Genomic DNA, 14,914 nt, shown 5'->3' with positions numbered 1-14,914 from the left:
ACACACACATATATATATACTTTTAACTCAATGTGGAAATTTTGCTCGTGTACTTAGGAAAGAGTTGGATAAAATTTTATATCAAATACTAAATGTATACATTATAGTTTTCTATCTCCAAAGAACACTTAACACAATATATGCATGCATTTATTATCTAAATCATTAATCAAATGTGTAAAATGTCTGATTCATGGTTTATAAATTAAAATAAATATTAACAAAGTGTGTAAGAATTTAAACATGCATTCAGGTTGGCCAGGAGTGGTGGCTCACGCTTGTAATCCTGGCACTTTGGGAGGCCGAGGTGGGTGGATCACGAGATCCACCTGCCCAACATGGTGAAACCCCATCTCTACTAAAAATACACAAATTATCCAGGTGTGGTGGCGGACGCCTGTAATCCCAGTTACTCAGAAGGCTGAGGCAGAAAATTACTTGAACCCGGTAGGCGGAGGTTGCGGTGAGCCAAGATTGAGCCACTGTACTCCAGCCTGGGTGACAGAGCGAGACTCTGTCTCAAAAACAAGCAAACAAACAAAACGTGCATTCAGCTATACTCAAGAGACCGGCAATGCAAATGAATCTAACAGTGCCATGAAGCAGTTTCACCACCCTCCACTAAACTCTTGACAATCTCGTCCAGTCCAACAGCTTATCATAGATGGCTTAAATATGGATATGGTGGCCATACACGTTAAAAAAATGCTTTCTTTAGGTATTCTCTTATATTCTTCTTGATATATTCATTAAAAATGGATAAGAACAAATAAAAAGCAACATATAAAATAGCAAAAAAGAAAAAGTTTATCCTGGTGTTTGTGTGTATGTTATAAAGGTTACTAATGGTCTGTAGGTAGACTCCTTGTTACCAAATACACTGATTTAATAATTAGGAGTCCACTAATGTTTTCTACTATTATCAGGTAAATTTTGGAAAGTTTATACTTAACTACTCATGTATTTATGTTATCTGAATTTTGGAAAGTGTTGGCAAAAAGTTGTTCATGGCACTCATATTTAAAATCTCTATTATGCTTGTATTTGGGTCACTTTTTTCATTCCAAATATTTTGTTTATTTTTATTTGTGGTTTTCTGTCTCTTTTCTTATTTTTTACTCAGTTTTTCCAGTTGCCCATTTTTATTAGTCTCAAAAATCAGACTTTTGGTTAATTTAATTTTTTTTTGTTCTTATTCTTAGTTTCCAATTATACAGTAATTTTTTTGTTGTTGTTGTTATACCTTTCATTCTGGGTAGACAATATGTTCTGGCATGAAAATTGTTCTTTGATATTATAGTGGTTTTGAATGATTACATCTTTCTGGTGATACTTTTTGTTATAATTCCCTGTTATTTCCTAATAATATCTTTTCTTTGAAATTATTATATATAATATTAGAAGAGTTATGCATATTTTTGTTTCTTTACTTAGATTTCCCACTAATTTTATAATTTTCTTGTGGGTATGAGGTCATTAACTTTTTGTGGAACTTGTATATACTTAAGTTCATAGAAAAATACCTGTCTTTCTAGCAAAATTAATCTACTTATGTTAATTGAATTATTAATGTATTTAAATTCATTTCTGTCATTTTAATTGTTTTCTATTTCTCATACCATTCTTTACTCTTTCTTTAGTTCTATTTTTGTTTTCTGTTGGACTGGTGGTATTTCTTCCCTTCCCATACTGCCTGACAAGTTAAAAATCACTGTTGTGTTTTTATATTTTATTGGGCATATTAATTTGTCCTATTCTGTTCAATGGGAAATTACACATGTTCTATAGCATCAATTTCTACTTCCTGTACCTCTATTTTTTCCTCCATTTTTAATACTCAAGTAATTTTCATTTTATTTTAATAAGTGTTTTAACTTTAGTGCATTTTCAGCAGTATTAGATCTTATTTGTGCTGCTTTATTTTATTTTTGTGGTGTTTTTACTTTTTTCTTCCATTTTCTAAGATTTGTCACATCACATCTTTGCTCCTTCTGCTATTTTGATGTATTTTACCTGAGCTCTTGTGTCTCTGCTACGAGCATCTTTGTAACTTTTACTCATTTAAATTTATGGCAATGCATTTGGTCCCAATATGTGTGTGTTTTGTAAAAATATTTACTTGTTTTTCTGTATTGGATTCCTTATATTTTACTAGTAATATATTTATATGCAAGTCTTTTCCTGGTTATTGTAGTTATTAATAATATTAACAATCTTTTAATGAAACTAATCTGTCTAAGACCAACGACTTGCAGCTGGATGGTGTCTGGGAGACACGAGGTAGGTGACCCTGGCAAGTAGGGATCCTCTTTGATTCATGGCATAGCTTCCAAAGACAAAGGGTTTGGGAAGTGTGTGGCGATTTCCATTTTAATTTTACTCAGTAAATACAGAACATTAACTGCAGGACTTCATACAATCAATTCACTTCCCTCCTCACTGAGCTTCCTACAAAATGCCATGCCTACTGCTCTTTTCTTAAAATTTGACATTCTGTTCATCCTGGGCTTTTGCATTAATTTTGATATTTTTAAAGCACTGAGTTAAAATATCATTTATCTTGATTACTGATATTTTGTACCCCCTTAAATTTTGCACCCAGGTTTAGTGTCTTGCCTGTTTTACTTTAATGAGACTGCTTTTAGCCCTTCCTACTTTGCTAAGGTCTCTTATACAGCTGATAGAGCATTGATTCTGTTATTCCTGTAAGGGGTGGTTTATTTTATCTATTTATTCATTTTTTTTTTTTTAATGCTTAACAACTATTTGAAGTCCTCTGCTCTTTTGGCTTTATCTAAATCATCTGCAGCTACATGATTTTTTTTTTTTTTTTGGCTACATCTTATCTTCCTGGTAACAGACTAGTACCGATCTTCATTATCTTTGACTGTCTTTCTTTGTGCATATAATTCTGGGTTACATCTTCATTTAGTTTATGATGGTGTTTGTATTTGTCTCTTCATCTTTGGAGGGTGCTATTTTAGTGGAGAATATAGCAGAAACGTCATGACATCTTAAAATATGGGTCGTAATTTACTTCTTTGGTTCACCTTAGTTATTTTCTCAATATTTCTTCCATCAGCACGAGAAAGTACATATACCATGAATGTGAACATGTTTTTTAATATCAATAAAAATTAAATTTAATAAGTAGCTTAAAAATACGTTTAACTCTGTAAAAATATTTTTCAATTCTTGATTATTGCTTTAAAACTTATATTTTATAATTGTAATAACTGATCAAATAATTCACACCAGTAGTACAGAAGAAACAATGCTGTTTTGACATTAGGGCATTATGACTTTAGGACCTCATGTTTATTAATGTATTAAAATGTCGACAATGTCATTTTATCAACTGGTATCTTTTTAACAATAAACATAAGCATTTCTTAGCACTTGGTCACAGGGTAATCATGTGATACAGAGTGGAGTCTATTAAAATGAGTATCTCCAGACAATCAGTTCTCTTGTGAAACTTTAAAAATAAATGAAGACCCAGCTTGAGAAACCATGCTGTGTCCCACTGCTTCTTTAAGCAATGTCTTCACATATCTAGCAGTGCTGGGACATCAGAGACTCTATTGAAGTATTTTATTTTAGATAAAGAAACAATTATATTAATAATACTCATCTCTAAAATAAGATCATTTTGGAGACATATTGGAAACTGGTAAAAGAGGCATTTGTGTATAAGCAAGAGACAGAAGTAGATTTCTATCATTCATCCCATAAAAGTTGAGGATATTCAAGGCAAACAGGAAAGAGAATATCAGAAGCTATAATAGAGAAGATATATGTAGTCCTCATTGTCTGGGAGTCTGTGGCATGAGATAAGAGAAAAGTATGAAATTATGACCATGGGAAATGTAGTCAATACAGGAATGATTGTAATTTTCTTCAAGAATATTTTCAGGGATATGAACACCTGGGTCAGTAGTCTCATCCTTCTTCATGTTGTGACTCCTGTAGAACATGATATTTGTATAGCACAATGAGGTAAAGAAACAAGGTCATGTGAACAAAGATGACCATTGTTTAAGTGTATTTATCAAAGTCCCATCTTGAGATAAAAACGCTCAAGTAACCCAAATGTCAATGTATTTATAACACTATTTGTGATACAATATAGAATATCTGCTGAGAAATTCTGAATTATAGCTATTAATGAGAGGCTCTATCAGTGAGAAAATCTACCAAATTTCTGTTAGGTAAAAAACAGGGGTAACACATTGTCGAGCAGATTACAAATTCACAACAGGAAACACACAACTTAGCATTTTGAGCTTTTATTCTTGCTTGAGGTCTCTGAGCTGATACAATCCGTGCAAACTTCCCAGGCTATTGTAGGAAAGGACTCATCTTTTATGTCTTAGGAATAATCTATTAAGATAGTGCAAAAGAAGAATGCAACAGAAAAAAAAATCAAAATGGAGGCACATCATTTATTATTTTTGACTACTATAATAGGATTAAAATCATCACATGTATTTTAAAAATATATGTACATATACATATATATTTTTATGGAAAAACAAAATATATGTTTTGACAGATTATTGACTGGAGACATAAATGATATTATAACCGGATACTAGCAAACATACCAGAAAATTGCAACAAAGCCAAAAAATAGTTCACAAAGACAAAAGTGAAATGATTGTCTCTGGAGAAAACCTCCTTTAAAAATTTGCGAACAATACTTCTGGGACTAACAAGTGATTATAGAAAGGTTGCAGGATTTAAGGTTAATATACAAAAGCCAATTGTTTCCTACACCCTCATAATGAAGAAATGTAGTTCTAAATTAAAAACACAATACCATTTATGTTAGCACCAACAAATGAAATATTTAGGTATAATCCAATAAAATATGCATAATATCTATATAAGAAAAATGACAAAACTCTGATGAGAGAAATCAAAGATCTAATAAATGAAGAAATTGTCCATGTGCAAGGAAAGGAAGAGTTAATATTGTTATGATGTCAATCTTTAACAACTTGATCTATAGATTTAATGCAATTCCAATAAAAATCCCAGCAAGCAAATTTTTGCCTATCAGCAAACTTATTCTAAAGGTTATAGGAAAAGGCAAACAAACAAACAGACCACACACACACAGAATAACCAAAGTTAAGTGTTTATAAAATTTAATAACAAAATAATAAACCAATTACAATATTGGTAAAAGATATAAGCAGATACCTCGCCAAAGAAGATACAGAGATAGCAAATAAGTATATGAAAACATGCCTAAGATAATTTGCCATTAGAGAATTGCAAATCAAAACAATAATGAGATACCATATACCCCTGTTGGAATACCAAAAATTCAGGATACTGACAACGCCAAATGCTGGCAAGAATGGTGAGCAACAAGAACTTTTTCTTTCATTGGTTGTAGAAATAAGAAATTGTACAGACACTTTGAAAGGAAATTTGGCAGTTTCTTACAAAGCTAAACATACTCAGTATAAAATTCTGCAATTTTGCTTCCAGGAAACTAGCAAAATGAGTAGAAAACCTACATCCACACGAAAGCTTCCACATTAAGATTCATAGCAGCTTTAGCTGTAATGGCCAAAACTTGGAAGCAACATCCGTTCCTTGGAATATTATTAAGCACTAAAAAGAAATGAGCCATCCAGCCACAGGAAGACAGGGAGGAAGTTTAAGTGCATGTTGCTAACTGAAAGAAGCCAATCTTAAAATGCAACGTACTGTACAATTCCAACTATGTGATATTCTGAAAAGGGGAAAACAATAGGAGCAGTGAAAAGATAAGTAATTGCCCATGAGTTTGAAGCAAGAGAGGGAGGAATGAATAGATGGAGTGCAGGAAATGATTTTAGGGCAGTGAAACGATTCTGTATGATACTGTAATGATGGATATATGTCATTATACATTTTTCAAAACCCATAAAATGTACAGTACAATGAGTAAACTCTAATCAAATGAGAAACTTAAGTTAATAATAATGGTTCAGTATTAGTTTATCAGTTTTAACAAATATAATGCAAGATGTTAGTAAGGGAAACTTGGGAGGGAGTATATGGAAACTCTGTATTTTCTGCTCAGTTTTTCTCTGAAATTAAAATAACTCTAAAAAACTATATTGGTGAAAAACAAAACAACAAAATAAAATTAAAACAACAAACAACAAAAGTTTCATAAAGGGAAAGACTCAGACTAAATTTGATAGCCACAGTGTAGTGACTTATGTACCCCTAAAACATTATGCTAAATATACATCTGACATCTAAGAACCATTAACTAAAGATTATTGTTATTTTTGTTGACGGCTGTGATCCTGTTGGGGTTGTTATCTGAAAAATCACCATCAGAATTTAGCATTATTTGAGATTTTAATTTAAATAGTGTATGCAAAATTAGAAAGAACAAAATAATCATTGACATTATAAATAAGTAATGAAAGTAAATGACTGGAATTGATTTTAAAAATATGATAAAAAGTTTGAAATAAATATCTTAGAGCAAGCAAATAGATCCTTTCTAATAAAGGTATAATTATCAGTTGATGACCAAAAGCATATCCCTCTTTCTCTCTAATTTGCTTTTGTCATCTCCAGAAAGAATTATAATCAAATGGCAGACACTGGAAAAATATATTTTGAAGAGATAATTATACTCAAGTACTGATGGGCAGGTAGGAAAAAAGCCAATATATAAAAAGAATCTAATATTTGCAAGAAAGTTCGTTGTCTACACATCCAGAAATACAGAAGACTCTTGCACGTATACTTTCAGGACAATAGTTAATGAGAGAAACCACAGAGGATAGTGGAAATGCCAACATAATGAAGATAAATATTTTTGCAATTTTCTAAAATGGGAAATAAGGGGATTGTAAAACTACATATCAGTTAGCCAAAATGCTTGACATGGGTTTTCGACAAAATTCTAATACAGATTTTGTAGCAGATGGTTTGTGAGCATTTAACAAATATGATGTTGATCACTAGGCACCAGCATGAATTCATGTGGTGCAAATCATACCAAAGTAGTTGTCTTTCCATTATCGTTGTGGCTATTAAGCCAGTAGAGTGGTGGGGTATAGACATAATAATATTCTGAATTCAGCAAAGAATTTTGCAAAAGATTTATATCAAAATTTTATGTGTGATTTTTAAAAATGGTGCTGGCATGGAATTATTATTACATGGGATATTTTGTCAGTGAATAACTCTAGCCAATTCTTGGTGTAAATTGCTGTAATAGTTCTCAACATATATTGTATATCAGAAACATTGGTGGAATTTTTTTAAAGACATGTACTTAAATCTAGGCCTTATCCCAGATATCATGATTTAGTAAGCCTAATTATACCTAGGCTATTTAAAATAATAACTTATAAAATAATGTAATGCAATTGGTTTTTCCAACTTAATCTAATAAATTAATATTATTATAATCATTTAGTTTTTGGACTTTATTTTTCATAACTGACTATTGTATAAAATATTACATGAGGCTTTATATTGGTGACTTTTCATCTATAATTCAAAGCATGCAATGGTGTATTTCCATTTTTATATGAAACTTGATTTCCCACTTTACAAAATATTTCAGCACAATATATAGAATAACTCTTTAAAACATAAGTAATATCATATGATGAGCCTTCCATAAAACCTTCAAAGACTTCACTTCTCATTTGGAGTAATTACTTAACCAACAAGATTCAATAGAGTTGATCTCCCCATTACCTTTTTGACCTCACCGCCTCACTTTCTTCCTCATTCATTTTATGTTAGCCATACAGGCCTGTATGTTGTTCTCCAAACAAGCCAGCAATGCTATAACCTCAGTACCTTTGCATTTCCTATCTCTCTTCCCCAGATTTCTACACGGAGTGCTTCATCTGTTATTTATTTAACTAATTTTCTGCCTCCTGCACAGAGATTTCTGTTTATTTTATTCATTGTTATATCCTCAGAGACTTCATAGTGCCTGGCATATACTAGGTGAAACATACATCAATGAGTGAATATATAAATAACTAAGTTTTCTCTGCCTTTATACATTCTAAAATATAATCATTGTTTACACTTAAAACCAAAATGGAATATTGATTATAAGTTTTTGTTTCAGGACTATATAAGACTACCATTATAATTCATTTTGCCTTCCTCATAAAACATATTTAATGATAATAAAGTTAACATTAGTGATACAAATACAAAGACAACATATCTTAGTCATTTTATCACTTTACCTAAAATTCTGCCATTTTCTTTTCTAATTTACCTGTATCTTTACTATGTTTGAAAGCATATTAACACAAATTTACTTGATGATTTCTGAAAAAAAGTTTACATTTGCCTCTTCCATATCATACAGTTGTCAGTAATATTTAACATTTTAAAGAGTGTCCAAAATCCATTCTCTATTTTCAACAAATGATTAGATTTCACATACAAAAAAATAAATTTGGACCTATGCTTATCATTATGTAAACATTTTAATTCAAATCGGATTACAAACTTAAATGTAATCAATAAAACTATAAAATTCTTAGAAGAAAGTATGGAATATATCTTAGTGACCCTTCAATGGACAATAAAAAGCTCAAAAACTAAAAGAAAATTATAGAGAAATAGAATTTCATCAAAAATTTTAAAAACATGCTTCAAAGGACACCAGTAATAAATGAAAAAGAACTCACACAACGAGATAAAATGTTTGCCAACCATCTATCTGATGAGGGACTTGCAGTCACTGTATATTAGAAATGTACACATTTACATATACATAGCTCAACCAAGAAAATAAAAAATAACCCAATTCAAAATTCAGCAGAAAGAGCTAACGGGACATCTATCAAAGAAGAGAAACAAAGACAAACAAAGAAGACATGAAATGATGCTCAAAATCTTTAGTTATTAATAAGGGGCATGCAAATCAAAATCATAATGTGATGTCACTTCACACTCAATGGGATGAATAAAAAGGACACACAATAATAAATATTGTCAAGGATATGGAGGAAATGGGACTCTTATACACATACTTCCAATAGGATTGTAAAGTGGTACAGCTGCTTTGTAAAACATTTCGGCCTCTCCTCAAAATGAGAAACATAGAGTTGCCATATGAGCAAATAATTCCATGCCTAGGCACATAATGCAAGGTAATGAAAACGCACTTCCACTTAAAAATTTGCACACAAATATTAGTGGCACTTATTAATAATAAAAAGGTGGAAAGAACCCAAATGTCTATCAACTGAGGGATTGATAAATGAAAATGGCATATCCATTTAATGGAATATAATTTGCAATACATATAATGACATGCTGACATATGTTACAACATGAATGTAACTTAAATATTATAATGACTGAAAGAATCTAGTCACAAAAGTCCACACTTTGTATGGTTTCATTTATATTTCCCAAATAGGCAAAGTCATGGAAACAAAATGTAGACTGGTAGTTACCAGGGAATGAGGGAAAGTGGAAAATAGGGAGTGATTGCTAATATGTATGAGATTTCTCTTTCGGGTGAAGAAAATCTTTTAAAGTTAAATAATAGTAAAGATTGCACAACTTTGTGAGTCTATTTTCAAAAACACTAAATTGTACACTTTTTTTTTTTCGAGTCAGGGTCTCACTTTGTTGTCCAGGCTGGTCTTGAACTCCTGACTTCAAGTGATCCTCCCATCTCGGCCTCCCAAAGTGCTGGGATTACAGGCATGAGCCACTGCACCTGGCCACAACTGTACACTTTATAAGGAAGAATTTTATGGCATATGATTTATATAGCAATAAAGCTGTTAAAATATTCAATATACAACACTGTGATGGCCTAACGCTCTAGTTACATGATTAACATGCTTAAAACTTTTCAAGAAGCTTTCACTTATTTAAATTTTGACAGAATTTCCTTATAAATTTGACTATGAGAGATCACTTTCTTTTTATTGATAATAGAATTTTGGTGGCTTTTACTTTCTCTCCCCTCTTCTCAGGAGTCTGAATCTTACCATACAGTTCTGAAGAATTCTATATATAAACACTACACTTTGCCCTTACAAAGTTGTGCACCAAACATACCTGAATCAGTCTAGGTGGGTACCCAATCTAAAGGTTGAAAAATTTGTATTCTGGCTGCACAATTCTGCTGTTCATCAGAGAGTCACTTAATGTAATCCATCATCTATTTTTTTCTGAAGGATTTGAATATATGACAAGTTTGGCTGAAGATGTGAGAAATGGAATAAAATAAGCATGATGCTTGAAGCAGTAGAAATATGGAAAAGCAGAAGCTGTAATATGTCAAATATTGAGTTGTGTTTAATAATGTACTATGGATAATATGGATATAGAAAGAATCATAGATGGAAAATCTAAATCATGAACCTGGAAAAATCTGGAATAACTAATAGATTGTCTAAAATAATGCCCAGTAGTTCAACAAGAGCTAATTTTGTGTTCTAAAAGGCAAAAATCAATGCTGCCTTCTCCAAGAAGCCTACATAGATGATTTCTGGTTCTCTTTCCTCTCTCATGAATCCATAAATTAAATCTCATAACCTTAAATAATTTAGCATATGTTTTACATAAAAAGATATAGAAATAATATACCTTATTTTTATTATCATTGCCTTTTTCCTTTTAACTGTAAATACATCTAAAAATTATTTTATATATTAATAAAATAAGATACATTCCCCCAAAATAACTTTGAAAATATATCATTTTATTAACTTCAAAAATACCATATAGACTATTTTTAAAGCTTCTTATCCTTTGGATTTTTTCTGAGCTTACTGAAATCCTGAGCCTTCATTTTAACTTTATTTTCATTTTTTTAAAGATGTCTTTCAACATTATTAAAATTTCTGGCTACTCTAATAATAATTAATTATATTAAAAACATAGTTTTCATAATTATATTAAAACATCATTAATAATCCTATTTAAACCATTTTTATCTAAGACAGTTTCTATTTTCAATTTATGAGGGCTTTTAGTCAAATGTAATTTCTGTTATGATGACACAATTTATTTAACTGCCAATATCTTTTACTATGAACATTTAAAACAGAAAAATGTACATTTCTTCTTTCATTATGGCTTTTCTCCCACAAACGCACATGGCATCTTAAATCTTATGGGGAACTAAGAATACTTAATTTTTGTTTCTGTAATATTAGGTAAATATCAAATAGTTATAGTTTAGTTTGTGTTTGTATATTTCTCCTTCGACTCTGGTTTACTGCAGATATGCAGTACATTGTTGGTCTGATCCTTGATTTTCCATGACTTTCTACATTTTTTAATGCCTGAATATGAAACACTTTTTTCAAATAAAATTTTACCTGGGATGGGGCACAGTGGCTGATGCCTGTAATCCCAACACTTTGGAGGACCCAGCGGGAGGATCATTTGAGCCCAGGAGTTGGAGATCAGCCTAGGCAACATAGAGACTTCATCTCTAACAACAGATACAAAAAATAGCCAGGTGTGGTGGCTTGTGCCTATAGGCCCAGCTCCTAGGAAGGCTAAGGTGAGAGGACTGCCTGAGCCCAGGAGTTCCAGGCTGCAGTGAGCCAAGTTCACACCACTGCACTCCAGCCTAAGTGACAGACAGAGACCCCGTCTCAAAAAAAAAAAAAAAAAAAAAAAAAAAAAAATTACCGGGAAGACCAATATGTTATTATATGCTATGAATTAATACTTAATTGTTCTTTAAGTTCTATCCACTCAGACTGTGTTTCTTTCCTTTCCACAGTTGTTCCTCGGCACTTTAGAATTCCTTATAAAAAAATTGAAAATTATAGTTTTAGAATAACTTTTAAATCATTCCATGTTACCACAGAGCTGCAGCTCTCAAACTGCTGTGCTCGTGCTTCTCCTCAGCCCTGGATTATCTGGAAATGTCTACAGATAATTTTAATTGCTCTAATGGCATAAGGTGTTCTTCTATGTAGAACGTGGAGGTTAGAGATACAGTTACACATCCTATGGTGCATAGGACAGCACCCCACTACAATAATTATCTGGTGCCAAATGTCAAAAGTACTGTTGTTGAGAAATGTTGTGAAGGAGATTTATTCTGAATAAGTATTCATTCTACCAATAATATCCATACTCTTGTGGGTGATAATGCTTTGTTATGACCACGTCGTGAATACAAAATTATAAACCACTATGAGAAACTGTTTCCATAAGTTTACATGTTACTCTTTCCAACTTCCAACAATAAGCAAGTACAACGATAAAGAAGTACATCCTTAAGCCATATCTGCCAAGCAAAACTAACTGGAGATGAAAAACTAAAAAGTGGGTCAAGTCTCAAACAAATCATGTTTACTTTTACCCTTAAACCTGCTCATAACACATTTTTTTTTTTTGCAACACAGTAATTACCACCAACAATCAACTAGTTGTTTAGACTAAAATTTTAGTCATCATTTATCTTTGAGTGCTTTCTTTCTCCCACAAGGCACATCTCATCTAATAACAAACTCTGTTTTATGTGTGTGTGTGCATGTGTGTATGGTTTGCATGCATACATACAAACAAAATGGTTAGAAGTGATCAGCCTTCTGTGTAAAATATATATTTATATTTATAATCAAACTCTACCACTTTTACTCATTGCCAGTCTTACCATCCTAGAACAAGCCATCTGGATTACAACAGCAGCTTCCAAGTTGGAGAAATAATTTCTGTACTGATTCTTTTGACAGTCTCTTCCCACTCAAGTGACTTTGTCATACATTAGTTCAAATGACACTTTAAGATTGAAATAAGACGTGTTTTCCTTTCCAAAATCCCTTCAGTATATTCTCATCACAGACTACATAAAAGACAAAGATAACACCTTACCAAAGATGATGTACAGATGGTAAATAAGCATATAAAAAGATGTTCAACATTATGTGTCAATTGAGAATTGCAAATCAAAACCACAATGGATTTTACTTCACCTATATAAGAACGGCAAAATTCAAAACACTGCCAAGAGAAAATGTTAGTAAGGATGTAGAGAAACAGGAAATCTTAGAGTCGGTGGGAATGACAAATTGTACAGCCATGTTCAGAAACAGTTGGTAGTTTCTTACAAATTTAAACATACTCACCATACAATCCAGAAATCACACTCCTTGGCATTTATGCAAATTAGTTGAAACTTATGTCCACACACACAAAAAATGCACACAAATGGTTTTTAGCAGCTTTATTTATAAAACTTTTGAAAGCTGGAAGCAACCAAGATACCCTTCAATAAGTGACTAGATGAATGAACTGTGATACATGCAGACAATGGAATATTATTTAGTTCTAAAAAGAAATGAGTTCTCAGGTCAAGAGAACACGTAGATAAACCTTAAACATATCTGTAAGTGAAAGAATCCAATCTGAAAGGGTGACGCTGCATTACAGGTTGAGTATCCCTCATCTCAATGCTTGGAACCAGAAATATTTTAGATTTCAGATATTTTTGGATTTGGGAATATTTTCATATACATAGTGAGCTATCTTGGAGAAGGGACTCACTTCTAAACACATTTAGTTATGTTTCCTATACACCTTACACCTAGATGCTGAAAGTAATTTTATTCAATATTTTAAATTATTTCGTACATGAAACAAAGTTTGTGTTAAGTGCTTATGTGTGGAAGCTTTCACTCGTAGTGCCGCGTCAGCTCTCAAAAAGTTTCAGATTTGGAAGCGTTTTGGTTTTAGAGATGCTCCATTTGTAGTCTGCTAGGGCTGCCACAACAGAATACCACCAACTGGCCGGCTTAAATAACAAGTTTGTTTCACAGCTCTGGAGGCTGCAAGTCCACGGTGTTGGCAGCTTTAGTTACTCCTGAGGCCCCTCCTGAATTGCAGATGGTACCTTCTCAATTTGTCCTCAGCCTTGTCTCTGTGTGTGCACATCCCTGGTGTATCTTTCTCGTCTTCTAAGCCCACCAGTCGTATTGAATTAGGTCCCCACACTTATAATTCCATTGAAGCCCAGTTATCTACTTACAGTACCTGCTTCCAAATACAGTCAGATTGGGGGTTAGGGCTCCAATGTTCAAATTTTGGCAAGACACAGTTTAGTCCATTAAAGCTACATACCGTATAATTCCAACTATATGGACTTCTGGAAAAGGCAAAACTTTGGAGACAGCAAACAGGTCAGTGTTCTCCAGGTGTTAGGAAGGAAAGAAGGATGAACATTGGAGCCCAGAGACGTTTTAGGACAGTAAAACAACTCTTTATGATACTGCAATTGTGGGTACATGTCATTATACATTTGTTCAAACCCCTGAATAAACAACAGCAAAAGTGATCTCTTTTGTAAACTACAAACTTTGAGTGATAGGTGATGTGTCACTACATGTCAATTGATTGTGACAAATATATCATTCTGATGCAGGATGTTGATAGTATGGAATTCTGTGGGTGCAGGGAGACGGGACATATATGGGACTCCATACTTTCTACCCGGTTTTCCTGTGAACCTAAAACTGCTCTAAAAAATAAAGTCCACTAAAACCAACCAACCAACCAACAAAAAAGCTACTCTATTAGTTTCCTAAGTTTGCTTTAACAGGATACCACAAATTGGGTGACCTAAAATAAGAGAAATTTAGTGTTTCATGGGTCTGGTCTAGATGCTAGAAATCTGCAGTTGAGGTGTCAGTAGGTTCATGTTCCCTCAGAAATCTATAGAGGAACCCCCCTGCCTTTTTCCCCCCCTTAACTAGCTTCCGTTTGTGTGCTAGTAATATCGTGTGTTTCTTGGTCTGCAGCTGCGCAATTCCAAACTGCCACCATTGATGCAATTGATGCGTGGTTCTCCTGTGTGTGTCTCGGTGTCTTCTCATGGCCATCTTCTCATAAGGACACCAGTCATAGTAGGGTAGGAGTTTGTCCTACTCTG

The sequence above is a fragment of the Trachypithecus francoisi genome, unplaced genomic scaffold, assembly GCF_009764315.1.
Source record: "Trachypithecus francoisi isolate TF-2019V2 unplaced genomic scaffold, Tfra_2.0 Lachesis_group0, whole genome shotgun sequence".
In the NCBI taxonomy this organism is placed as follows: domain Eukaryota; kingdom Metazoa; phylum Chordata; class Mammalia; order Primates; family Cercopithecidae; genus Trachypithecus; species Trachypithecus francoisi.
This window is presented reverse-complemented; position numbering follows the sequence as displayed.